Source organism: Symphalangus syndactylus, chromosome 7 (assembly GCF_028878055.3).
Source record: "Symphalangus syndactylus isolate Jambi chromosome 7, NHGRI_mSymSyn1-v2.1_pri, whole genome shotgun sequence".
In the NCBI taxonomy this organism is placed as follows: Eukaryota; Metazoa; Chordata; class Mammalia; order Primates; family Hylobatidae; genus Symphalangus; species Symphalangus syndactylus.
In genome coordinates this window covers 3,418,915-3,445,154 of record NC_072429.2, presented here as the reverse complement: position 1 = coordinate 3,445,154, position 26,240 = coordinate 3,418,915, and positions in this window count along the sequence as shown.

Genomic DNA, 26,240 nt, shown 5'->3' with positions numbered 1-26,240 from the left:
CCTTGTCAAATTTTTGTATCTGTCAAGAAAAGCATCTGCTTGAGGACATCCATTTTCCTACTTCTGAGTTACAGAATAATAGGTACTTATCCTGAATGTGACATTCCCTGACGTGGACTCTGTCTTTGCTGCTTAGGTGGTGTGTGCATGAGAAAGTGCTTAACATCTGAAAACGGAGACAATCCTTAGAGAAAGATATATATGAATTTTAAAAGGAAATATACCTACGATGGAAATAAAACAAATAGCATAAATATCTAGCTGTATTTGGTCTTTTTGGTAACTATTACAATATATACATTTTCAAACAACTAAGTTCAGCACTGACTTTGGGAGAATCTAGATAAAACTGAACTGACATATAATAAGCATTGGTGTAATTAATAGCACAGCGGGCAGAACCATGGGGGTATTTCCTGAGGAAGAGGGACTATAGAGAGGCAAAAGAAAACCCAGCTCATTCTGGGGAGTGCCAGGAGCAGTTATTATATTCAGAACTGAGAACTTATTTCTAACTCACCAACCCATAGTTCTGGCTGAAGTGCAGTGGTGCAGTCATAGCTCATTCTCAGCCCCAAACTCCTGGGTTCATATGGTCCTCTCATCTCAGCCTCCTGGTAGCTATGACCACAGGTGTGCACTACTTTGTCCAGCCAGTTTATTTTATATTTTATTTTCATTTCATTTGTAAAGACTGGGTCTTGCTATGTTGCCCAGGCAGGTCACAAACTCCTATCCTCAAGCAGTCCTCTAACCTAGGCCTCCCAAAGTACTGACATTACAGGCATGAGCCATTGCATCTGGCTCAAAAATATTTCTGTCCTAATGGCTTTAACAAAGAAGTGCCGTTTTGGGGATATATACAATGGTGTGCTGCTTGGGAGTGACAAAAAAATAATTATAAGAAGAATGGAACGAATATGTCAGTATGTTTTCAAAAGCAAGTTAGCCCAAGTTTTTAAACAAGCATAATTTTAGGGTTTTTGTAACTAACTTAGGGTTTAAATGTAGCAAAAATTTTAAACATTATCATGAATACACAGAAAATTTTAATCAATTTGGTTTCCATGATGAATTTACATGCTTAAATTCCTAATTTCAATTTGCTGCTAGATATGAGAAAGTTTGAGATTTTGAAGAAGCAAGTGGTTCTTACAAATGTAGCAAACTTAAATTTTGAGGACAATTTAATTTAACTTCCATTTTTATGACCAGATTTTGGGTCAGCTGTTAAGCATTCAAAAAATAAAATCTGATAATATCTGGCAATTCCAATTTTCAGTTTTATTGATCTTCACCATGAAATAATATATAAGCTAAGGGGCAAAATTTTGGAAAAGCAGATCACTTTGTTGTCCTATTTAGCAAGTTCTCAAATTATGGCATCTTGGAATCATTACAAGTAATTATACGAAGACAGTATCTTGTGTTTTGTATTTCATTGTTACACATCCAATTGTTCTCTAGAGATATCAGAGAAAACCCACTCAAGAAGGGAAGGTTAGATAAACAGCCCTCTCTCTCTCTCTCTCTGTCTTTGCCTCCATTTGGTTCCTTATGTTCATTTCTCAGTGCATTTCAGTTACTTTTATTGTTCCCTTCATTTTCTCTTTCATTCCAGAAGTTTAAGTGATTGCATAATTCTTTTGACAGCTGAAAGTAGTATCCGACTTTGAATGAAAGGTTTACAGCTACAGCTTTTCAATTAGAAAATCTCAGATCATGTGATCTATGAGTTTTAATATCTTAGGATCTCGACCAGTAAGGAATAATCACTTTGAAAAACCTTGATGCTACCTAGAGTTTGTGTTTTGTGAGGTTGCTTGGTAAATTATTTTCCTTTGATAATTGAATATTGCTTCAAGAGAGGTGAGCTCAGACGTTTGGCAATGAATATTGAATGTGTATTCCAAGAGACATGACCTTAAAATATCATCAAGCTAAGTAGTAGTGAAGTTGAACTCTGCTTTATAATAGAATTCAGTGTTTCTTACATCTTTGTGATATATAAATATTTTTACATTGTGGTAGATAATAATTTGTATGGGAACATTTAATTGAATTTAATTTATCCTATGGCAGAATTATGTTGCATAGGTCATTTTAGTTTTTGATTTAAGCATCTTAAAATTACAAATGCAAATATTCAACACGTAAAACCCACATGAATACACACTCCCAAACATTTGAAATCCTAACAGTCATTTCCAACAGCTTTTTCCTACAAAAGAAGTCAGCTCTTCTTAGAGAAGACATGCATTCCCATAGCTTGAGAGGTGCACACTATAAGGTAAACAGAGAAAGGATTACAGCAGTTTAAGTATACCAGCGGATTTACTTTATAGACAATAGACTTTTGAATTACTTGTCTTCAAAATTTGGTTTCTTGAGAAAATTATCTGTGTAGATTAATCATGCATTTCAGATACTTTCCAGACATCTGAATGTTGTTTTCTTAAAAGTAGCCAGCACGCCTTTTTATGCAGTCTGCATGGGAGATAGTAAGAGATGTGTATGCTGTATATCTACTAGTAGAGATTTGTTTATGAGTGCTTCCTTAAAAAATTATTTTTTCTGAAGAAAGGGATTTCTTTTTTATAATTTAGATTAGATGATTTTAAATGTTTTTAGGTTTTAACCTCTCTGATCATCAGGGTCATTGCCATGGAAAAAATGCAAGTTATAGCATATTTCATTTTTATAAGGAAAGAAGTTGATAATTTAGACTTTTTTCTTTTACTAAATTGAATTACATCACTCAATATTTGGATGGCATTAATTCACAATAGCAACAAAAAAATCTTACTATTCAACAAAATAAAGTATGATTTCCTTCACATTTAACTTAATTTGTTCTTTAAAACATCTCCTAACGAAGGTTTTCTCATCCTCTGAAGCTGAATTTATTTAGGAAAAAATATTTTAAACACCATCCCAAGTGATATAACTATTTTTATTGAGCTTTGATGTTCTATTTGAACATATTTGAAGACTGTACAAGCACTCAATTTAGAATTAAGATTTTATTTGGAGATTTTGGTTGTATTTGAAATCTGTTGTGGAATTAAACATGAAGAATACGTCAATTTACTAGATGTCATTGTCTATGACACATTTTAGTCTTATCTTTCTGCCTATATGTAAAGAGGAATAGAAATAATTGGTATAAACAGGAAAAAAGAAGTAAAGTGGTAGGATCAGATGTGAGAAATATATAAGCTAAGATACTCTTTTTTTGTTTGTTTGTTTTTTGTTTTTGTGAGACAGAGTCTTGCTCTGTTGCCCAGGCTGGAGTGCAGTGACACAATCTTGGCTCACTGCGGCCTCCACCTCCCAGGCTCAATGGTTCTCCTGCCTCAGCCTCCTGTGTAGCTGGGATTACAGGTACGCATCACCACACCCGGCTAATTTTTGGATTTTTAGTAGAGACTAGGTTTGACCATGTTGGCTAGGCTAGTCTCAAACTCCTGACTTCAGTTGATCCGCCCACTTCAGCCTCCCAAAATTCTGGGATTTCAAGTGTGAGCCACCAGGGCCAGCCTAAGCTAAGATATTCTAGAAGCTATTAATAGTAAAATATCATGTAAATTGTTTAAAATTAATCTGTATATGAAATTTTTTCTAGGACTTTCCTGCCAGAAAAGTAGGAATAGAATGGCAAAAGGAACGAGGTTCCTTCTACAAGTAGGCACACATCCTATTTCACTTTATCCTGTGATCAGTCTCATAACCATCTCCTGGTGTGAAGTGCTAAAACTGTGCTTTAAGAATAACTTAAGTCCTTTATGTACAAACTAAAGTATGAGAGCCTGAACCTTGGAAACCAAGAGATTCCAAAAAGCCTTATGTGTGAGACTGGGTGCCACAGATCTTGGCAGAAATTACTGCTTATTCTTAATTCTTATTGTTCCTTTCTAGCACTTCAATTTATAATGCCAATATCTACCTCAGCCTAAAGACAAGCTCTAGAATCACTTGTGTTACTTATTACATTTCTTTTAAAAAGCTCATGAATTACACATGAATTTCAAAGTTGCCAACTGAGATTCCAAGGACTTAGAAAAGAAAAAACGTGGCACCTTTCCATTATAAAGGCTGTACGCAGTCTTCATAGTGTTTGTCTTTAAGGGACAACATGCCTCATCCATCAGCAACTTTTCTTCCTTAAATCATCATATCTTGCCTAAAAAGGTTTTCTGAAAACTAAGATTTGCAGATTGTTATATCACATCTTAATCTACGTATCAACTTTAGCATTATCAAAGCATGAACTGTTCTGGGTTTTCATAGTTAATTATGTTTGTGGTAATAACTGGGATGCAATTGTTTTTCTTCTGATGATTTTGTACTTGCTTTTCTTATGGTAACTTCTGATGCTTGTTTGTAAGATCTTCCTCTCTTTTCTCCATCTGGTTATCTTCTTACCTTCTGTCCTTTAACTCAGATGTCACCCACACTGTGTGTCTTTCTGGATTGCTTCTTATTTAACTGTTGCTTCTCATAGTTTACATACCTCCTCCTGTACCACACTATCAACATTTCTCAAGCTGCACTATATGCTGGGTTGTGTCTTTATTTATTTATAAGTTCCTTGATAATTCGGACTATATATTAGTATATTCAAAAAATACTTATGAAGTGTTTACTTTGGGTCAGGAATTATTGAGTGAAGGAAATTGACCAAAACTCTGCCATCATGAAGCTCGCATTCTAACTTAGGGAGACAGATAACAGACAATGAGCCACATAAATATGCAAAGTATCGTAAGTTAGATGGTGAAAAGTAATCCTGGATGGGGATCAGATAATTTTGATAGGATAATTTTTAACTGGGTAGTCAAGAAAGGCCGCACAGAGAAGATGGCAATTGGAAGAACAAGGTGGTGAGAACTGCTGAGTCTGGAGCAAACACACAATTTGGAGCAGTAGAAGATTCCAGAAGTAACAGTATAGAGGCGAAGAAGTGGGAATTGTGTGGAGTCTTTTACTTGCTGTTGTAATGACCTTGGCTATGCTTTGAAGTGAGGTGGAAAGTTGGCAGGGACCTTAGTTTTCTTTTTAATAATTCACTATGAATTTTGAACGGTCACTATTATAGACTCAATAATTTTGCTTTATTACTCTTGCAATTGACTACAAAAGAGCGTATTGAAGAAATGTTAAATTCTAATTTAAACTGATTGAAATAGGTTTTTATCTTTTTATGTTTCTCATCACTGAATATCTCATTTTTAATTAGTTTGAAAGCATTCTAAGATAGTGAGCCAATGCAATTTAGCATAATGCATAACTTATTATTCATCAGATTTAGGTATTTAACCGAGGATGCTAATTAGGAAAGTAACTTGTTCTGTTGGATGATTTTGATAAAGCTACTTTCAAATGATTATCACATCCATTGATGTCATATTAAGTTGTGTTTCTGGAAACCAAATTTAGGCAGTGGTAATGAGTTAATATCTCTAAGTGGATACCTTTTATCTCTACAGTCAAGGATACTTGAAAGTGGAAAAACATACTGGCTTCAAGTCTTGGGAACTAGGACTTACCGGAAATGTGTGTGTTTTTTTTGTTTCCTGGTGGAATTGTCTTCTCGGAAAGATGGTGTTTCCTTTTCAATAGGAAAAAATTGATCCTATGCTGCTTTACTTTAATGCTTTGCTTTTGTCAAAATAGTGTTTTCTTAGGAAAATTAACCTATCATAATATAATGAAAAGAGAAATGCTGAAGACACAAAATGATGTCCATGTTAATATTGAGTAGGAAGCATCAAGGGACATGAGAAGAGGGAAGCGAAGAGAGGGAGAAGAGAAATTTATAGTGTAACGACAATTAGTAAAAAGGATTAGCATATACATGTAGTCAATAAGTCAATAAATGGCTGTTTATAGAAAGCCTACCAGGCACTAGGGGATATAGCAGTGAAGAAGGCAAAGACACAATTGGCTATACTGTAGTGAGGAGGGAAAGAGGAGGAAGACATACAAATACCTAAACAAAGCAATGGTGTGAAGGGCTATAAAGTACACTACTACGAAGAAGATTACATGTGATAACATGGCTGAGTAAAACTGTCAAGGAGGAAGGCACTGATCTGGCTGTAGGTATTTCAGAGCATTTTTCTCTCTGAGGAGGTAATATTTCATTTGAGAGTTGAGTGAAGACAAAGAGGAAGGTACTTTGAAGATCTGGGGTGCTCTGAGCAGAAAGAAGGGCAGATATAAAGATTCTGTAATTTAAAAAGAGAGCTTGATAGTTTCTTACAAAGAAAAGAAGGCCGGTTTGGCTGGAATGTCCATGAAGGAAGAGCATGGAGAGAGATTACATGAGTGTTCTCAGGGACCAAATCTAGATCTTATATCAAAATGTGAATATAAATTAACTACATTGAAAAGTGTATGATGGATGTGTGATACGATGAGGTTAGCTCTTAGGAGGGTGTACTATTGTGGAAGGGTACACTAGTGAAGGAAGGGGGTTCATTTAGCTGACTATTGCACCTGTCCAGTTGAAGGATGATGGTAGTTGGGATTATGAGTGTAGCAATAAAGTTGGAGAAAATCAGTTGAGATTGGAAGTTGATTTGAAGATGATTGAATTTACTGAGCAAGAATTATATCAAGGTATTTGGATTTAGGGACATGGGGGATTATGGTCACTTTTAGTGATATGGCAAAGTCTTGATGACATGAGGCAGTTTGCAAGTGACAGAGGTGTGGGTAGGTGCGTATGTGTGATTGATTTTACATTTTTTAATCTTAAATTAAGACGCTAGTTAGAATCCAAGTGGAGACATCAAGTAGGCACTGACAAGTTGACTTGGCTAGAGATGTGAGTTAGATCATCGTAGCCTATAGAGCATGCCTAAAGTCATGAATCTAGGTGAGGGGTTGGAAAACTATTATAGCCCATGAGCCAGATCTGGTCTGCCACCTATTTTTGTATGGCTCATGAGTTATAAGTACGTGTGGCATTTATAAGTCTAAAATGTAAAATACAGGGAAATTTTTCAGCAGGGAAAGTTCCATAAATTTGCCTCTTGGCAACACAAAGCCTGCAATATTTACTATCTGGCTCTTTGTCAAAAATGTTACTGACTCCTGATCTGGATGAAACCCTGTGAGGAGAGAGTGTTGACAGAAGAGAGAGAAGCATCACAGTGGAAATTAAAATTATGTCAACTGAAGTGTGTAGGGTAGAGAATTTAAGCCTGAGTATAACAGTAAGAGATTAAAATAACAGTAAATTCATTATCAGCGTGATCAATGAAACCTTTGGGGGCAAAGAGGAACTATCTTCGTCACACCTTTCACTCACTCATAGAAAGATCTTAGGCAGGAAATATAACTTGTTTGAAGATCTGAGATAAGGCTAATGTAGTTTGGACAAAGAAAGCCAATGGGAGGATGACATTACATCTGGCCAAAGATTTAGGGAAGAGCCAAATACTTCAGGCTTTTTAAAGTGATCTTTAGATAAAGAGGAGGTCATCAAGGCATTCCGAATTTGGAGGATCAAATCACATCTGATGGAAAAAATCTGGCTGTATGTGCATCTAGGATGTAAGGAAGCCAACATGGATGTGAAGTTAAAATTGTCCATTGCAAATAATAAAATGAAGGCCCCAGGTAGCCTTGGCAAGGGCAGATTTGGTATAAAATCCTTATTGGAATGGGCTTAAGCAGTAACGGGAATACGGATCTAGCTGTTGTGTTTAGTGGAATTTTATCAGTCTTTTTGTTGTGTATGATATATAGATGGTCAAAATAAGGAACTTCTACATTTTCGGTTTTTGTTTTATTTTAATTGAGATTTGAATTAAAAATAAGAAACTTTTATTTTGAAACTTGGAGACTGTGTTTAAAAAGTATAGAGTAGGGCTAGAAAAAAACCTAAAACTCTCCTGATGAGGAGAGTGCTAATCGTGACTCTAATAATAATAAAATACTTTTCTGATAATTTTTTGTGTGTTTCATTATTTATATATGTATGGGAAGTTGTACCCTAGCCACATGCCAATTCACCTGGTGAACTTGCTCTTCAACGTGGCACAAATATTTCCTTCTATCTTTAGCCTTCCGGGGTTTCTCACATGGACTATTGGCTCTTCCTACATGAACCTGCTGGTAGTACCCTGTAGGAGACATGCTACTCCATGACAACAGGCACCACGCTGTAGGGGAATTACCATACCTGTCAATCACTATCTCTAGAATGTGGCCTTTCATGAGCCCTGAGATTTCATACTGTTTCTCTGAGCTGTAACAATATTTATATTGAAAAAATAAACATGTTCTTCTATCTTTAATATTTTATATCTTATAATTTGAATATCCCATTTTCATTATACTACTTAGCTGCTAAGTTATGTTATAAAAACAAGTTTTAATTATCTGCAAACACCTTCAAATCTAATCCTTACCGGTGAAGACTGATGTCTGGTTAACATCTGTTAGGACATTTATTTCCATACAGTATTTATAGCGCCTTTTTGTTATTGATTGGTATGATAAATGTGTAACTCTTACACAAAGACAAAATTTTTAGATTTTTGTGTTTAAAATACTGGTTATCAAAAGAAAAACCCAGATGTTATTTGTTTATGTTTCTGCTTGAGGTACTGAATCTATTTCAAGTCATATTTCTCAGTATTGATATACTTAATTTTGCTGAAATAATAACACACTAACTTTAGCTACTTTTTTTCTCAGTGTATCTCCTTGTCGCTCACCATTTCCGCCTCATTTCACTTCTCATCTTTATTTCTTTTTCTTTGGTCTTCTTTTACTTTAGGGATTCTTTCAATTTAGAAGTGTTCTTGTTTTCTGTTAATTACTATTCTTCTTGGATGTACACAGTTATCCTTTTCCATTTCATTTGTGAATTCATCTCAGAGGCATTTTGTATGTGCCTTTTACTCATAGCTTCTCAGAAGTCCCTTTCGAGGTTACCGATTTAACATGTCATGTACTATAAGGTTTGCATGGCATGGTGGCAGCTGACTTTGGTCTTTACAAGGATTGAAATGTTCACTCAACATGGATTGGTAGAATTTATTTTTTCCTTAAACATTTCATCGCCTTGTAAACAAACAAAAGCAAACCCAAGACTCAAAACTGACATTACTATTGGTGCCCCTGGAAATAGCTACCTTCTCACTAAAGTAGATTTTGTCATCCAACTTTATGTGTTGTTGAACACACATGGTGCTGTATGAGCACTCACTCACTAGTCTAGAAAACATTGCTGTGACCAGTTACCAGAAAAATAAATTCAGATTGCTCTTCACCTTCCACAGATGACCCTTCTGAAAGCCATTTGAATTCATTATAAATTATAGTTATATTAGTGTGACTTTAATTCACTTGTAATCTGAACTTTATGTGCAATGCATTTTTTCCCGTGTTTAATCATTTTTGAATGCTAAATCATTTGCAAACAAATGGCTTGTCCTTGAGAAAGAATTTAAGGCTGAAAGTACATTAAGTGCCATCTGGGTATCTGTGTCAATGGTTTTGTCACTACAAATGTGTGTGTGTGTGCATATCACCTACTTTATCACATTTATTTGATAAAATTGATATGCAATCTCTAAATCATTGTGTCTCCAACTTGTGTTATGCCACAAATACAAATTTTTGTCCTAAAGTTGATGGTACCCTTTGTAAAACTAGAAGTTCTCATTTGTGCAAAGGAAGGAAAAATAAAACAAGAAACAAATTCAATAAAAAAATTAAAGGTCAGATTTCTTTTATAGCTGCTGAATTCCTTTCTTTCCTTTCCATCATCCTCACATTCCCAAATCTCAACAAAGTTAAGAAATTAAAACACACATCATGAGATCATATGTTCACCTTGTTCAGGAACTGAAGGATTACATATACAAGACTATACCTTAATAAGTAGAGGGAGAAATATGAAGATATGAATAGAATATGAAAATTTATTATAATGCAGTTGTATTCTAAAGTGTTTCCTAGGCAGGCTAAGAGTATGTTGCCAGGAAATTTTAAGAGACCCACTCCATTATATAGAAGAGGATGTGTGTAGATCTCTTAATTCTGAAATGTTTAGAACTGAGTACAACAGGTCTTTGAATAACGACGTTTCATTCAATGTCATTTCATTATGATGTTGATGAGAAAAAACAAATTGATTCCAATTGGGGTTCACTGTCTGTGTAGAGCTTATGTATTCTCCCCATGTCTGCATTGATATTCTCTGGATGCTCCAGTTTCCTCTCACTTCCCAAGGCTGTGCATGTGAGGTTGATTGACGTGTCTATGTGGTCCCAGTCTGAGTAACTGTGGGTATGTGTGAGTGCACCTGCAATGCGACGGCACCCTGTCCAGGGCTGGTTCCCACATTGCGTCCTGAGCTGACAGGATAGGCTGCGGTCAACTGCAACCCTAAACTGAAATAAGTAGGTAAATAATGATTTTACTAGCTTTTATTAATCTTAAACGTATGAATAGCTGAAATTTATTTCAGCATTTAATATTAGAAGTGTTTTGATCTTTATTTACAAGTTTGTTGACGTTTTAGTTACCAAAAGCCATAGAAGCTGAACTCTTTTGATGTCAACCTATGGTAAAATGGGTTTCGCTGACTGTATTTTTGTACCAATTAACCATCCCCAATTTATCCCTCCGTATGCGTGTATCAAAACATCACGTGACCATAAATATATATACCTATGACCAGTTTTCAAGCACCTGTCAATGATGTTAAGTGAAGACTTATTGTAGTCCTTTTTTGGCATAACGAAAATGTGTGTGTTTTGTTCAAGATTGGAAAAGTTCTTTGTGTAAAGAACTAGACAGTAAATATTATAGGCTTTGCTGGCCATATGTAGTCTCTGTCTCTCCTTCATCTACTCATTCTTCTTCTCCCCTTCCTTCTCCTTCTTTAAACACTTCCAAAATGCCAAAACAATTTTTAGCTCTCAGCCATATGAAGCAAGCCATTGATTAAATTTGGCTTGTAGGCCCATAAGGTGTGAATTCCTTTACATCATCAGAATGCCGCATATATATGAAATGTTATCTATGAGAAATTAATGGGGCTCCCAGCAGAGAGAAATTAGCCTAAGTTAAGTTTGGGCTTTGGAATTCAGGGGAATGCCATGCACAAAAATGCTCTGCTTTTAAAACTAGTTACTAACAGTCCATTTCTGATATCAGAAATACATGAAAACTACCAATTGAACGGACATTATTCACTACTTTAGTGCTGCTACTCCTGTGTGGTGGAAAAAGAATCCAGAAAGTTTTCCTTTCCATTTGAACATTCATGCAATAAAAATTTCCAAATCTTTTTTTGAACAAATTTTTATCTTATAGCTCTCTTGTGTACTTTATAAGTACGTTTTGCTGCTTATTCTCAGTAACTGTATTGAAACAATCTGTTTTCCTTTATCAATCAAAATAAAATAAGAAATTTAGCTTAATACTAATATTAAGCTGAAGTGCAAGATATATGAAAAAGAGAGAAAAGAAGCAGGATAAACTGACCTTTTGATAACTGCAGAGGACAGCAGATCAAAGACTGGACTTTAACGTCTGACATTTTCAGAATCTATCACAGTAAGTCCACTGGGTCCAGAAATAGGTTTTAATCCTAGATTGAAATGACAATGCTGTCATGACATTGAGTTTGATGGAAAAAGTGAAGTTAAAGTTTTTCTCAATATTTTTTTAAAATCAATGATTGATTTAACTATAAAATGGACTGATTCTGAAGAACTCATTCTGACATTGGAGGTGAAAATGCTTTTACTCTAATCATTAAAATCAATTTCTCTAGATATCTGACTTTATTCTGCTTTATAACATAAAGAATGAAACTATATTTATTAATGAAGTGTAATCTAGCAAAGTGGCATAAGCATAATTATGAGTCACTTACTAAAGTTGTGTGTTTTTTTCCATTGCATGAAAACCCTGCCTTGTTTTAATTTTTATTGACTCTTTAAAAGCAATTTTAGGTTTGTAGAAAGAAGTGAATAAGCATTCACACGTCATCCTCAGCCTCTACCCCAATTTCCCCGATTTTTAACATCTTGCAATAGTGTGGTACATTTGTTATAGTTGATGAGTCAATATTGGTACATTACTATTGACTAAAGTATGTAGTTTGTATTAGAGTTTACTCCTTGTCTTATGAATTCTATAGGTTTTGTCAAATGTGTAATGACAAATAATCCTCATTACAGTGTCATACAGAATAATGGATTCACTCTCCTAAAATTCTTCCTTGCTCCATCCGTTCATCGTTTCCTCTACTAATTTATGTAGAAGATAAATTAGTAGATTGAGTTGATGGTTATAGCAGTTTAAAGCACAGATAGAAAACTAGATTGACCTGCCTACCCAGACTGTGCTTCTCACTCTCACTGTGCCCTTTCTTAACCTTTGGAAATGCTTTTATTCATATATAAAATAGGCTATAACTTCATATAGTTGTATTACAAAAAGTTAATGCACAGGAAAAGACTTGTGCTAGGTATATGGTTTCTTCTCAGTTAAATGGAAGCCATTGCGTGTGTTTGTCAATAGAATTCGTCATACTTTATCTCACATATCTTTACGTCATTGTTGGCACATGACATGTTTAGACTGCACAAATCTCCTCCAAATCCCTAATAGCCACTGATCTCTTTACTGTCTCCATAGTTTTGCTTTCTCCAGAAGGTCATGTAGTTGAATCATACGGTATGTAGACTTTTCAGACTGGCTTCTTTCACTTGGCAATATGCATTTAAAGGTTCCTGTGTGTCTTCTGTAGCTTGACAGAATACTATTCCATTGCCTGGATATACCACAGTTTATTTTTCCATTCACTTCCTGAAGGACATTTCGATTTTAGTGATCATGAATAAGGCTCCTGTAACATTCATGGGAAGAAGGCTTTTGTGTGCATGTAAGTTTTCAAATCCTTTAAGTAAATACCGGGAATGTAATTGCTGGGTTGTGTGGTAGGAGTATGTTTAGTTTTATAAGAAACTGCCAAACTGACTGCCAAAGTAGCTGTACTATTCTGCATTCTCACAAGCAATGAATAAAAGTTCCTGTTTCTCCTCACATTTGCCAGCTTTTGGTATCATCAGACTTTTGGATATTGGTCATTTTAATAGTCATGTAATAATATCTCACGGTTGCTGTGACTTGCAGTTCCCTAATGATACATGACTAGTAACTTCAAAATCCCCATTTGACAGCTGTATTTAGACCTTTGGACTATTTTTTAAATGAGTTGTTTTCTTTCTTATTTTCGAGTTCTCTGTATACTTTAAATACCAGTAATTTATCTGATATGTTTTGAAAATGTTTTGAATATGTTTTGAAAAAATTTTCTCCCAACCTGTGGCTTTTGTTTTCATTCTAAGCACAGTTTTAATAACAAAAGTCTTTAATTTTAATGATGCTCAATTTCTCAATTTTTTCTTTGTCTAACCCAATAAATCAGAAAGCTTTTTATCATTTCACATGACTTAATATTCAGGCAAGGTCTATATAGGCCCCTTTCAAACAGTCATAAAGTTTAGAAGCTCTGACCTCACAAACAATAACAACGACAACATAGAAACAAAAATGACAGCTTTTGATGTTGTCTCAGTAATTTCTCAATTCAAGAACAGATTACTGAGCTTTATAAGCAATACGTATAGATATCAATTTCACAATAAAATACCTTATGATATTTATCAAATCACCTTAGTTTTGGTCACTTATTACTATTAGACTAAAATGTAATTTGTCAGACATGAGAAATCCTTTGGAGTATTTTTTAGAGAACCAAGTATTTGTTTTAGCCTTTTCAGTTCTTCTCTTGCTGTTTCTCCAGTATAGTCATTCCAATTGTCTCTATAGATGTATTAATACCAGGTACATAGTAAACACAATTATCTCCCACGTGTACCCCAACCCCCTTCCCTGTTCATGCAGTGAACATAAAGGAAGCAGGTCAAAAGGAAGCAGGTCATGTACCCTGTGATGTGCTGGGTTGTAAGGAAAGGTACACAATTAATGTACCATGTCTGAGTTTTCTTCTTCTCTGTATTTGTTCCATTTAATGCATGTATGTTTTTTATTCCTTAGGCCTCTCCAGTCCTAACACACTCAGGGATACTTGATACAGCTATAAGGCTGTGTCTTTATCAGGTACCTTTGGGTTACCCCCGGCCAGGGGTGGGAAATAGAGGAAGTGAATGTCTGTATCCTCATTAAGTATCACACAGAGCAGAAACATAAAGAAGCCTGTGCCATGAATGGGTCTCTTCTTTCTCCAAAAACCACCTACCCCTTCAACTCCCACTGCTTAAAGGAAAATCTTGTATTAGTCTCCCCATTTTCTCCTCAAACTTGCTTTAGCAAAGCAGTTCCTAAACCTCTGTTAATGTATGTCCCCACCCCTAACTCAACACACAGTCTCATGTCACATCACAGAAAAGAAGTTCAAAACAAAACAAAACAAAGCCACAGTCTTATAAGAAAAATAGGTAAGTTTTACAAAAGTTGTGTACTGTATCTCTGCTTTGAATTTTGTCATTGGCCAAGGATAGTAAAACTCTTGGAAAACTATAAAACAGGAACTTACGTAATATGTTTTACCCAAGATTTTTCAAACATTTTTGGAAGGATACTTATTAACATCTTGCAGAGGTAATGTTACATGAAAAACTTAGCATAAGACCAATCAGGTATTCTATGCAATAATGCAGATATATGAAAAAATAATATAATGAAATAAATGACTTTTCAAAAGGTATTGATCCTAGATCCACATTCTTTTTTTGGTTCAGGTGAGGCAATTAGAATATGAAAAAAAGAAGCATAGAACAACTGTCTAATGAGAGGGACGAATGCTCCTGGGTGGAAAGTTATTAGAAGATAAATTAGTAGATTGACCCTTTTGCTGTCTACGCAGGTTTTTTTTTTTTTTTGCTAGTACCAATAGAAACAAATTCATTTTATGGTTTGTGTCACTGGAAATGTATAACTTAGTGGTAGCTGTATAGCAAACTTTGAATATGTAATAATAAGAGATTAGATGTAGGTTTAATATCATTATTTAATTTATTTGCTTGAATACCAGTGAGGAATTTCCACTTAAGCTCTCGTTTTCCAGATGAGTGTTTAATTGAATTCCAGAATTCATTTTGAAATAGAACTTTGTGTAGAATATGAATTTCTTTGCAAGAAGAATCATTTGTACACTTGGGTTTGAGAGCAGTTTAATGTCAATATAACTTCTTTCCAGGCTTTCATTTCCTACTTTTTGATATGGGAATAATCTCATGGCGTGATTGTGAAAGTCTTAAAAGATAATGTTTGGGGGGAGGGGAAGGGATAGCAATAGGAGTTATACCTAATGTTAAATGATGAGTTAATGGGTGCAGCACACCTACATGGCACATGTATACATCTGTAACAAACCTCCACGTTGTGCACATGTACCCTAAAACATAAAGTGTAATAAAAAAAGATAATGTTTGCAAAGATACTCTGTGCACTCAAAGCGTGCTCTATGAACTTCATTGCCGTTCACATTTTGGGTTTATGAGGCTTCCATTTGCTGGCAATTGAAATGTGACTCTGAGTTAGATGCCGTGGTGTGGGAGATGATGTTTATTGGAGTTTAAAGCACAGATAGACAACTAGATTGTCCTGCCCACCCAGACTGTGCTTCTCACTCTCACCGTGCCCTTTCTTAACCTTTGGAAACACCTGTATTTATATATAAAATAGTTTCATATACTATTTTATACTATATACTTCATATAGTTGTATTATGAAAAGTTAATGCACAGAAAAACACTTGTGCTAGGTATACGGTTTCTTCTCAATTAAATGGAAGCTATTGCCTGTATTTGTCAATGGAATTCATCATACTTTATCTCACATATTCAGTGCTTTACATCATTTTTGGCACATGGTATGTTTAGACTGTGCAAGGGTTAATTACGCCAAATTTATCTATCTACAGTTAATATAGCCCAAGGTACCTTGTTTAGCTGAGCCAAAGTTTGCATTTATTAAAAATGTAAATTTATCTTGAAGTGATGCCTGATCTCACAGAACTATGGGTTCCAATCTCTAAATCACTGTGATCAGTAGTAAAACTATGTACTCTGTGTCTGTCCTACTAGCTATATTGCCGGAATCTGGAGCATGACTTTTGGGTCTTTCTGTAATGCCTTACCTCTCATCAAAATTCACAAAATTCACAAGACCTGCTCTCTGGATTGTGAGACTTTTGCATTACAAAGAAAAAGGTACTGTCCTAATGGCATTCCAAAGCCATTTGAAATGAGTTGCTGTCGTTTCCAGGGAGTCATTTTTGTGTTGGTTATCATTACTTTACCATTACCTTTTAATTTGGAAATGTTAAAATCCATTGCCATGCTCCTTGGAATATAAAGTTCATATAGGGTCATTGACATGAGTCTGAAAGTATCAGTCACTGGAGACCTTCTAGTGGGATAATGTTGTTAATATTGCTGGTATTCTATTCTTCACGTTTCCTCCAGTAAAATGTAAAGTGACCAAAATATAAGCGTCACGCAGGCAAAGATTCTTTTATTTGTTCAACGAACACTGCTTTCACATAGTAGTCAGTTAATATTCACTACTAGAATGCATGTTGAATGGCAGCTCTTTTATTTGCCATTAGCGTTGGCCCACTTGATAGCAGTTGGACAAAAAAATTGGACAAAGTGTGTTGATCTTTTATGAAAAAATAGATATCTCTTTCTTTCTTTCATTGTTGCGTTTTCTCTGGGCAAGTTGATACACACTGTAGACCTGATGTTATTTTAGGGATACAGTTGAAGTTACTAGATACTTTAGAGTTTATTTAATTATAATATGAAGCTTTGAGTTTCTGTTTCATTATTAAATAATTTATTTTATGATAGTGTTGCTTAACTTAGTGTGCAAGGCCTACAAATAAACCTAATAAATATCTTACAAACTACCTTAAAATAAATCTAACTTTTTTTACTGAAATATCTTTAAACATGTTGAAGTTGGAATGCCAGGTAATTGTATACATACACACACACACATTTTCTTTTGGTTTCTTTGTTCCTATTATTGAAATTCCTATGCTAATAACCATATCAATTTATGAAACTCATTTTGAGAAAAAAGGCCTAAAATATAACTCATTTTTAAAATGATTTTCTCTTAATTTATAATGTCATACTTTAATAAAATAGGGTAGGGCAATTTTGTATAAATATTTATGCTAAGTTTTCTACATAAGTTACTGCATGTAGTCTAGTTTTTAATAGAAGGGTTTTCTTTTTCTTCAGTATCCACTTTAAAGTCAATGACATTTAGTGTTTTTTACTTTACAGTTCTAAGTTACTTATGCTTAAAAAGACATCTGACTTTTAAGTTACTGTCCAACTTGATTGTTATCTCTCTGTATCTTATCGATGTGTTCTTGAAAGTAGTTAGATTTTGAAAGACATTACTAAGAGGGCTTTTTCTCATCTTTGGAGAGTAACTTGGGGTAAACGGTTGTCTTTCGTCTTTGTCCTCCTCTCTACCCACAACTCCCCATCCCAGATCATTAGCTGAACTTGTGTGCTCAGGTTAATGTTCTGTTTCACCTTTCTTGTCAAATTGCTAGATACAACTCTCTTCAGTTATATACTGTACAAACAGAATCTCATCTTTTTAATCTCTCTCTTTTAAACAAATGTGTTCACGCTCAGATTTGTTGTCATTTAGAACAGGACTTCCTATTAGAAATATAATAATTTTCCTTCATGTTGTATCTTCAATACAAAAAAAAAACCAGAAAAACACGTATCAATGGTTTGCATGTGTCATGCTGATAGTTGGAGGGCAACTGATATTAGAAAAAGTGACACTATATTTCTGAACACAAACCTTGTTTCATCTTAGAATTTGGTGTTGAACCAATTGTGTACCTCATAGCAATAAACTTTAATGAGTTGTTAATATGTGATTAACTGCCTTGGCCAAACTCAAAATCTTATTCACACATACAATACACACAGAGAACTTATTTTTATTTGTTCAGTCACTCCTTTAGTCCTTCATTTATTTCACAAACATTCATTGACACTTACGTGGCAGCACTCTTATAAGAATAGAATATACCCTGTTAAATCAGACATGATACTTGCTTTTGTGGAGCTTATGCTTTAATGGAGAAACAGAAAGTCAAGCAAAAACTCAAACTATATAACTTTAAATTGGATATGTGCTAATGAAGGAAAATGTGGCAGTGTAAGAAAAAATAATAGGGAGTTAAAGGATAAATAGGAGTTTGGTGGATGAAATTTATGAAGGGCTGAAGATTTCAAACAAAAGAAACTGATGCAGGAGGGTGCAGCTTTGGAGTCAAGAATGAAGTTCTAGGAGATAGCAAGGAAATGGTGGGAGAGGAGGTCAAAGTAGGTAGGATTTTATATATTATCAATGGGAAAATATTGAACAACCCTAAGCAGAAAGGCAATGATAGGGGGTCAAAGTAGGTAGGATTTTATATATTATCAATGGGAAAATATTGAACAACCCTAAGCAGAAAGGCAATGATAGGAGGTCAAAGTAGGTAGGATTTTATATATTATCAATGGGAAAATATTGAACAACCCTAAGCAGAAAGACAATGATATATATTCATCTTCATTACAAATTCTTATATCTTTAGTAGACCTGTTTTCAGGCAAAATTTCATGAGAGAATAGTAACAAAGAGAAAAAAAGTGGTGTTCTCAGATTATCTCTAACTCACCTGATGACTTTAAGCTAAATGACCTCAACATTTTGTGAGGCTTTTCCTTCTTATAAAGTAAGGAGTTTAGATGAGGTGAGGTGTCCAATTTCATTTAGCTTCAATTTCCTGTAATTTGACGGCTGTCAAGTCATGCTTTGATTTGTTCTGTTTGTGAGCCAGAGTAACTTTAAGGCAGTATATTAACTAGGAGAACTATTTCTTTACTTTTAAACTTCAAAATTATGATGACATAAGTATTTTAAAGAGCATTTAGAAAGTAGACAAATGAAAAATTTTTAACATTTTGGAATGCTTCTTGTATTTCTTTTTGAAACCTAGGTTTTTGGTGGTAGTGTTGATATTTATTTTTGCCAAACTAACCATTCCATGTAATTTTGTAGCATTTTGGGTTGATGACCACCGTAAGTCTAGTATTCCCATATGTGTTAAAATTTATCTTTACAATTAATATATTTTCACTGAATTATTTAATTAAAAATTAAACTACGATTTCTAATACATGTTCAGTGAGATATTATTAGGCATTACCTGAAAGGGATTTCTGGAGAAAGAAAGAATTTCTGGTTAAAAAGAGTTGAGCAGGTTTTCCTAGAGCGATTCTCTTGGTCTCTAGGATGGTGCTACAGCATAAAATATCCTCCTAATTTACTTCACAAATTAGCCCTTAGATTTCATGAATTACTTATAATTTTTTTTGTAGACCACAGTTTCTTTGCTCTTCAGTATTACACTTGCTTATGTGAGTTTCTAAAACTAAGTTTAATTTTGGAAATTCTTAATTTTATATTTATATTTTGAATTGTGTTTAAAATTAAGTTTAGTAAAAAGCTAGGTTTTTATTTCTACCTACAAATTCAGTGTCCCATCAATAGAAAAAAATTCTCAATAATATTTTAAAGTTACTTACTTTAGTCTTTGTCATTAAAGAATAAAATTTACCAGGCAGAAATGCCCCAGAAGCTACCTATGGAGGAAATATAAATATTATTATTACCTACTAATAGTAATATACAAAATAGTCAATTATGTGTATAGAAGTTAAATATATATAAAAGTTAAATATTTATAAATGATACAGGACTCACGTGTTTGTATTCTCTGACTGCTGTGCAGTCACAGTCTGATAAATTGATAAACAGAGTTTGCAGTAAAGAAGGAGTTTAATGATTGCAGGACAGCTGAGTGAGGAGATGCGAGCACCCTCAAATCTGTCTTTCCAGAGAGTACTTGGTTGGGGTGAAGGGATTGTAGAGGACCAGGGGCTGGATAAATGGGGTCACTGACTGGTTTGGGTTAGGGGGATTAAATCTTAAATCACCAGGATATAGAAACTTCACCCTTTAGTGAGTCAGCTTCTCCTGGAGCCCTTCGGAGGAGCTGATGTCAGTAGTTTCACTGGTATGTAGGATCTGAAAGAATACCTCAGAGAGAAAACAACATTTCACAATGCTCAAGTTGTTATCTATGAGTAGTTAAGTTAAGGGATGAATATTCTGATATATGTAAGTCATCAATTCTGATATATGTAAATCATCTATTCTGATATATGTAAATCATCAGTTCTGATATATGTAAATCATCTATTCTGATATATGTAAATCATCTATTCAGATATATGTAAATCATCACTACTCACTATGCTGCATGATCCTTGACAAATTTTCTGATTTCCTTGTATTATTAAGTAATAGCTGCATTCTTTTAGGATACTATTTCATGATCAGCACTCTTCCTTCAGGCTCTACATAAAAATTATATAAGACTACTAAATCAGTTTATGATCTAATTATGTCATTTCTTTATTTGTCTATTATTTGCCACTGTAACTCAATTGTTCAAAGATTCAATGTAGGAGTCATATAATTCAGCCTGATTAATATAAGTATTTGCTCTAAATGACATTGGAAATATATATATCCATTATAGCTCATTTTAGCACATATGTTAATATTTCTGTTGCAGGATTCACTCAGTTATATCCTCATTAAATGTTGGTACACTTCGAAGATATCAAATGATATCAAATCAGCAATACTGAGCAGCTAGCTACATTTATGAATTTCTTATTTGCTAGTTGAAGTTACTTATATTTGTTACAATCTGGGAAGCTCTTAAAAATATAATTATGCCTTTAAATATATCTCTGCAAAAAAAACTTTTGGAAAGAATTTCTTTGGTGTCTCTGAGAACTGTGAAGTCTTAAGTCTGAACGGAATTAAAGGCATTTGTATTCATCCATTCTTTTTTTTTTTTCCTGAGACGGAGTCTCGCTCTGTCGCCCAGGCTGGAGTGCAGTGGTGCAATCTCGGCTCACTGCAAGCTCCGCCTCCCGGGTTCACACCATTCTCCTGCCTCAGCCTCCCGAGTAGCTGGGACTACAGTTGTCCGCAACCACGCCTGGCTAATTTTTTTTTTGCATTTTTAGTAGAGACGGGGTTTCACCCTGTTAGCCAGGATGGTCTCGATCTCCTGACCTCGTGATCTGCCTGCCTCGGCCTCCCAAAGTGCTGGGATTACAGGCCTGAGCCACTGCACCTGGCAAGTGGTGTCTTTTCACTTAGTTTAAGTTTACTCAGTGATGAGGATATGAACATTTTTCTAATTGGCATTCACTTCCATAACTGTGAACTCTACCCAGTGACCAGTATCTGTGATGGTATTAAGTACCACCTGTTCAAGCTATTTATGTGTTGTAAATTAGTCCCTAATACCCCCTGTTTCCAAAGTCTTATGACATCTAAGATGAAATGATAATAGATAATTTCATTAATTTATAAAACTCTGACTGAAGATGGGAGAAAGATGTCTAAACTAATTCTTTAGATTATATTTATCAAGAACCAGACAGATTCTAATCATTCTACATGTACATTAAATATATTGAATTAGATTTCTCTTCTAACCTTTACAATAAATGCTATATGAGCTTGTGTGTTTAGTTAGCTCCTGGAAAATATTAGCTCTAATCTCCCCTATTTCATGCTATTTATGTTTTAAACCTCGTTTCTGAATGTGCTTTGTTAATTTGAATTTTATTGGCCTAAACAAATTTTTTCTTATAATCAACATAAATTACATCGCCATAACTCATATGAAGTTTTCTTCCCTCCCTCAGAAAGTTGTGACCAAACAGGATTTTAATACATTGCAGTTTTTGTAGAACTCCTCTACCAACAATTTCATAGCTAGTTAACTGTTTAAATGCACACTTACTGTGCTAATGGCTGGAGAATAAGAGGTCAAGATGGTGGCTTTTACAAGGAACACATATTTCTGAGCTTATGGCCTGCAAAGCTAAGATAAATTTTAAGAGAGAGAAAAATATCCTAAGTATTTATATATTTAATTATGTTATATTTGAAGTCACATATTTAGGAAATGAAAGTAGGTGTTTTCAAACAATGTCAGTTTCTATCAGCATGCAGCAGGGGTATCCCTCTCCATGCACAGATGCACAGAAACGAGAGAAAAATTAAGTACTAAATTCTAGTGACTATTATAGGATGGTGCAAGTTTCAAGACATGTGAAAGAAAACACAAACTAAAATAATTAGTGAGGACTGTGATGTCCGATAAGGCAAGCAATGAATTCTCTCTTAGCCTCATCTTCTTCATTTGTAAAATTGTTAAATATTTTGCATGACTTCTTCATACTCAGACTTTAATTGTGGTTGGCTTAGAACTCTTTCTCTTTCAACATTGTCTTCATTTCTCCACCGTTTTACTAAATCTTAGTCGTGACTGTTGATATGTCCTCAAGTATCATATACGCACCACGTTCCTTGGAGGTGGTAGAGTGTAGTGAATAGTCAAACAGGTTCTGGGTTTAAATCCTGCATCCTCTGCTTTCTAGCTGTGTGATTTGGGTCAGGCTAGTTGCTATCTGAGCCTCATTTTCCTCATCTGATTGTTTTAAAGACAAAATAGTATATAAGACAAAAGAGTTAAACAATATGTGAAAATATTCCAGCCTCTGACACATCGAAATTCTCAAGAAATATTTACTGTTCTCAGAACAATATTCTATTCTATTCACAATAACAATTGTTACAATTTTTATGCCTGTTCTAAGTTAAAATCTCTACAAGTCCAAGGGTTAATCAAGAAACATTAAATGTCCCACAAATAATTATTTCTATTTAACATAATTTAATTTTAAAACAGTTTTAGGTTCACAGCAAAACTGAGCATTGAAGTGTAAAAGCTTTAAGATAATTTTTTGCCCTTTCAGTATTTAATTTATTTTATTTAGACCTGATTAATTATAAAATTATTTTTCCTTAGCCATGAGAATTCAATATTACGTTATAAAGATATTTCAACTGGAAAGCTTTTTTTTTTTTTTTTTTTTTTTTTTTTTTTTTTTTTTTTTGAGATGGAATCTGGCTCTGTCGCCCAGGCTGGAGTGCAGGGGCACGATCTCGGCTCACTGCAAGCTCCACCTCCCGGGTTCACCCTGTTCTCCTGCCTCAGCCTCCCTAGTAGCTGGGACTACAGGCGCCTGCCACCATGCCTGGCTAATTTTTTGTATTTTTAGTAGAGATGGTATTTCACCATGTTAGCCAGGATGGTCTCGATCTGCTGACCTCTTGATCCACCCACCTCGGGCTCCCAAAGTTAATTTTTGAATATATTTCAGATTTTGCTCGAGCATATTTAATGAGATATTAATGTCACTATACAATCTAAATTTTGGCATATCATTTTATGTCCCTCAGCGTGTAAAAATCCTTTGTCATTATAGCTTGTACTCTCTGTCTTTTAATAGTGAACTTAATGTATTTATACTAAATATGATTTTGACACATATGGATATATTTCTGCATCTTTAATAAAATTTCACTGTATTTTTACTTCTTTACTTTTTTCGTTTGTTTTCTGCTTTTCATTGACTTGATTGCATATTTTTGGGGGGTGTGTTGTTTGTATATTTCCTTTTCCATTTAATCTGTGTCGCTTTTCATTGCTCTTTAGTTATTAAATGTTGAACAAAGTGCATTAGCACTAATGAAGCACAAGGTTGCATTAGCAAAGTACAACTTGAATCAATCATCTCCTTCTACCTGAACAATTTAAGGGCTATAGAAAATTTTAGATATGATCATCTCTTCCAGTTTTTATATTATTGCAATTTGTAAATATAATTATGTATTGTTTTTTAAATTCCAAGCTAAATAGTCATTATCCTTAATGTTATTATTGCTGTTACTTTGGTTATTGATTATTTAGATACACCAACGTGTTTTCAAGTTTCTGTATAACTCAGTGCCACTTAGATCTCACTCTTTTCTTCTCATTGAAGCATATATTTTGGTGCTCTTTGGTATGTAAACTCAATCATTTATTTGAATATGTGTGTGTGTGTATGTGGCAGGGTCTCAGGCTGTCACCCAGGCTGCAGTGCTGTGGTGCAATCATGGTTCACTGCAGCCTTGACTTTCTGGGCTCAAGCAGGTCTCCCACCTCAGCCTCTTGGGTAACTGGGACTACAGGCATTTGCCACCATGCCCACACCAGGCTAATTGTTTGTATTTTTAGTAGAAATGAAGTTTCACTATCTTGTCCAGGCTGGTCTTGAACTCTTGAGCTCAAGCAGTCTGCTCTCCCGAGCCTCCCAAAGTGCTGAGATTACACGCATGAACAACCATGGCTGTCCTGAAAATTATCTTATTTTATATATCTTACTCTTAATAATTTAGAAAGGTTTAAAATAATAGATTGATGGATATTTTCTCTTAGCACTTTGAAGAGTTTAAAATCATAGGTTGATGGAAATTTTCTCTTAGCACTATTGTCTTTTATAATTTCAAGATGCTTTCATTTTAAATTATGAGTAGAAAACAGAAATTACCTAAAAGGGCACAATTACTAGACTGACAGTGTTATGGGTTGAATTGTGTACCTTCAGCAAATAATGAGGCGGTAATTCCAGTAGCTGTGAATGTGACCTTGTATGGAAATACAGCCTTTGCAGATGACCAAGTCAGGATGAAGTCATTAGGATGGGCCCAATCCAATATGACTCTGTAGTTACAAAAAGGAGAAATGTGGACACAGGGAAAGATAGGTATACAGAGAAGGCGATGTGAAGACACAGGAAGAATGCCATTGATAAGCCAAGCGATATGGTCTGTCTTAGCTCCTGTAACTCCCATGTGTTGTGGGAGGGATTTGGGGGAGGTAATTGAATCATGGTTGTAGTTTCCGTAACTCCCATGTGTTGTGGGAGGGATCTGGTGAGAGATCATTGAATCACGGGGTGGTTTTCCCCATACTGTTCTTGTGGTGGTGAATGAGTCTCACAAGATCTGTTGGTTTGATAAGGGGTCTCCTCTTTGCTTGGTTCTCATTCTCTCTTGCCTGCCGCCATGTGAAATGAGCCTTTCGTCTTCTGCCATGACTATGAGGCCTTCCCAGCACATGGAACTGTGAGTTCATTAAACCTCTTTTTCTGTATAAATTATCCAGTCTCTGGTATGTCTTCATGAGCAGCAGGAGAACAGACTAAAACACCAAGAAACACCCAAAGCTGCATGACATAAGGAGAGAGACTTCTCTGGAATAGCTTTTTCCTTGTGGCTCTCAGAAGGAGCCACCTTTTCAACACCATGATTTTAGACTTCTGCCTTCCAGAACTCTGAGACAGTACACTTATGGTTAAGCCACCCACTGTGCGCTGTTTTGTTAGGGCAGTCCCAGGAAACTACTACAGATACAAATCGTAAACAGAAACAAGAGCCAGGAGAAACCAGAACCTTCAACCCTCTATGCAGTACTCTGTCCTTTCTTTCTGGAGGTTTTCAGAAGGAATTTCAAGGATTCGGCAGGGGGTTGGTAGACCATGCTGGGCCCACTGTGTCCCATTCCTGCCAGATTCCTGCGGGAACTGCACGGTTTACTAGGTTACACTTTCTTTTCTGTTCATGGCTTCTCAGGATGCACACTTGACCCTATGCCCTCTCTTAATCCTGGCAACCCCCCATACTCTGCCTAAATAAATACCAGTGGACATAACTACCGACATGCCAAAGTCCTCAACATCTCATATTCCATGGAAGAGTACATAGACGGGCTTTTATACTGTCATAGATTATACCAGCCGGGTATCCAAGTGATGTCAACAGGGCCCCAGTGTTTTTTAGACATTTTAATAAAAATTTCTTTTTAAAAAATCAGATTTTTCTATAGAGTCAGGCTTATAATCCCTATGTTCTTTTCTTGACAGTATATTTTTCCAAAAGAATCCTCAGCCATCCACATAAAAACAGTTTCCATATATGCGAACTGGAAATTTTTATAACTGGTAGAAACAGACTAAAAACTGGACTTTCAAAAAATATAGTTGGCCTTTCCTGTGTACGAGCTCCGCATTCACAGATTCAACCAACTATGGATAGAAAATATAGTATTCCCAGATTGGGCAGCCCAAGGATGCAGAGGGCTCAGTTTTAATTTTCCCAGGT